The sequence below is a fragment of the Pinus tabuliformis genome, chromosome J (genome assembly GCF_031772625.1).
Source record: "Pinus tabuliformis cultivar Carrire ecotype Pingquan chromosome J, CPIR1, whole genome shotgun sequence".
Classification (NCBI taxonomy): domain Eukaryota; kingdom Viridiplantae; phylum Streptophyta; class Pinopsida; order Pinales; family Pinaceae; genus Pinus; species Pinus tabuliformis.
In genome coordinates, this window is record NC_142295.1 from 1,602,983,019 (window position 1) to 1,602,986,503 (window position 3,485).

At 32.0% G+C, this 3,485-nt stretch overlaps 1 pseudogene; it reads left to right on the forward strand.

The window, feature by feature from the left end:
• The first annotated feature begins 1,013 nt into the window (after positions 1–1,013).
• On the forward strand, positions 1,014–1,879 carry LOC149233607 (uncharacterized; annotated as a pseudogene).
• The last annotated feature ends 1,606 nt before the right edge of the window (positions 1,880–3,485 follow it).

The following is a 3,485-nucleotide window of genomic DNA, read 5'->3' on the forward strand; positions in this document are numbered from 1 at the left end:
TTTTCAGGGCAAAAAACAATCTGATTAGCCTACGACTATTATATATGTATTATTTGACACAAACAAACATATAAAGATACATCCACATATTTTATATCTATATAACTTATTATATCCATCGAAGGCATAAGTATACAATGATCTATATATCATCATATTTTTTGATTGTGTATTCCAAAATTTTATCCAAAGTTTTTATATTTCTTCAAGATTTCCAATGTTGTATATATTTTTTGATTTTATCATCACATATTGCATATTTCAAAGCTTTAAATTATATTAAATATATATATATATATATGAACTTATAGATGAAATGACCATTTTCATAACAAATTTTCTAGTTAATTTTAATTAAAATATGTCACATATTTTTAAAAACTTCATTTTGAGTGCCCTGGTGGTTTTTCAGGGTCTTGAATCCATTTATGATGCATTTTAAACAACAAAAAATCACATTCTTTGTTGAAATTGTTTTAATGAATTCCAGTGAAAAAGTTTATTTAATCTATAAGTTAGACTATGTCCCCCGCCCCCCCTCTCTCTATATATATAATTCATATTCTCTATATTGAAGTAATATTGGAACTAATGTTGACATTACTCTTATAACATTTAAGGTTAATGTATGCTAGATAAACTTCCTACTAGAAACTCTTTTGTCTATGCACCTTTTTGTTGGAAGCATGTTGTCACTCTTTGGTTCCTTGTTGTCACTCTTTTGATGCCTCATTGCTTGGTCGTGGTACAATCACTACCCCCTGCTACCATGTCATTTCTCCTGCTGCCACACCATGCCTCACCACTTTGAATTTTAGTGTAGATACCATGTACCATAATTAATAGATCTACTGATCTGTACCAAAACTAACAAGACAATCTTATTGGATTTTCCCTCTTGCAAAGATAAGACTCATAACTTCCTAACAACCCGCAAAAAAATTTCGACATCCTGCAAAAGGCATCCATAGGTTGTTGTTCTTAAAACGATGCAACAAGTTTTACAATAGCATATGTCTTATGTGATTGCTAGAACAAACATCTTATGCGATGAAGGTTTTTTAGGCATGTATAGAGGTTTTGGAACATCATTAATAGGGAAAATCCTAGCACAAATGCTTTACATGAGTACACTTGGGATGACCAAGAGCTACGCCAACACCACAATTTTTCAAGTGTGATTCTTAGAATTTCTAGCAACAACTATTGTAAATGTAGTTGCTAGTCTGAGTGAAGACATGTCTGCACAACTTGTTTGGACCCCTATTGATGTAATTAGCCAAAGGCTAATGGTTAAAGGGGGCAGGGAATGCCTTAAATATCCATAAGTTACAAGGAGGTTGGGTATGGATGTATTTCAGACAATTATGAAAACTAACAGATTGCGGGGCATGCCCATTCTTACATATGCTCCTTCAAATGCTTTTCGACGAGCCTCACCTGCTATTGCATGACACAACAAATGGTGTTTACAAGCATTGGTTATTGTATTAGTCGAGATGAGCCAATCAAATAATTCAAGCCTTGGTTATTGCATGAGTCAACAGGAGCAAATGAAAGAATTCTTCATACCCATTTCCAAAAGAGTTATCATTGTTCAAGGATTGAGTGCTGCTATAGCAAGGGGAGTGTCTACCATTGTTACCACTCCTTTGGATATCATCAAAACTAGGTAACATGTACTCAAATGTAATGAAATTGTCAACCCATTGTAGGTCAAACTGTTAGAACTTTCTTGAAAGAGGGTGAATGAATGACTTGTTACAAAGGCTTGGGATCTAGAAGGGCTACCATGTCAATGTAGACCACCAACATGATTAAGACCTATGAGTTTCTAAAGTGTTTGTCTACCCAAGGATTTAATAGGCAAATTAATTAGTAAAAATTTACTGCGAAATGATGGGCGTTGTCTACCCAAGGGTTAATTTAGTCGGGACACCAAAAAAAATTGTTTTAATCTGGCTATTGTTTCCCAGAAATATTTGATAGGAGTGTTTGAATCTCGTTTTTATGGTGGAAATGGATTCAACACCATCAAAAACCTTGAAATATCTAAAATCTTGAAACTTGATAGCTGTAAACCAAATTTACAAAAATTTCAGCTAGATTTGTTCAAAATCCTACAAGAATTTCCATTACTTTCCAGAGAAAATTGACGCCTCTTTAAACTACTTGGAAATGATGAGCGAGAATGATGCATATGTAATGGATGAGTCAACACAACCATTTTAATATTTGTAAGCAAAGACTGCATTTCAAATATACCTGAAACGAGAACCGATTATTAAAAGTTCTTTGTAGTCCATTCACGCTATATATTCCTTAACTTTAAACCATAAGCTAAGGAAGGGAACTCAAAACTTTAGTTCTATATATATTATATAGGCGTCGTCTACTAAGACGGAGGAATCGTATGGATGGAAAAAGTGGCCAAAATCTGGGCAAAAAAATTCAAGAAACCTTGCAGTAGTAGTGTTTGAATCATGCTTTTGATGGTGGAAATAGATTCAGTTCCATCAAAAACCTATGGGACACCCAAAATCTTGAAGTTTGACAACTATAACTTAGATTTACAAAATTCCCTACCGGATTTGATCAAAATATTACCGAAATTTCCATGATTTTTAGGGCAAAAAACAGTCTGATTAGCCTACGACTATTATATATGTATTATTTTGACATAAACAAACATATAAAGATACATCCACATATTTTGTATCTACATAACTTATTATATCCATCAAAGGCATAAGTATACAATGATCTATATATCATCATATTTTTTTTATTGTGTATTCTAAAATTTTATCCAAAGTTTTTATATTTCTTCAAGATTTCCAATGTTGTATATTTTTTTTTATTTTATCATCACATATTGCATATTATGAAAGCTTTAAATTGTATTAAATATTTTTTTAGAGTTGTAAATATTATATATATATATATATATATATATATATATATATATAAATGAACTTATAGATGAAATGACCATTTTCATAACAAATTTTCTAGTTAATTTTAATTAAAATATGGCACAGATTTTTAAAAACTTCATTTTGAGTGCCCCAGTGGTTTTTCAGGGCTTTGAATCAATTTATGATGCATTTTAAACAACAAAAAATCACATTCTTTGTTGAAATTGTTTTAACGAATTCCAATGAAAATTTCTATTTTGTTTGTAAGTTAGGCTATGCCCCCTGCCCCCCCCCTCTCTCTCTCTCTCTCTCTCTCTCTATATATATATATATATATATATATAATTCATATTTCCCTATATTGAAGTAATGTTGGAACTAAAGTTGACATTACTCTTATAACATTTAATGTTAATGTATGCTAGATAAACTTCCTACTAGAAACTCTTTTGTCTATGCACCACTTTGCTGGAAGCATGTTGTCACTCTTTGGTTCCTTGTTGTCACTCTTTTGATGCCTCATTGCTTGGCCGTGGTACTATCACTACCCCCTGCGACCATGTCATT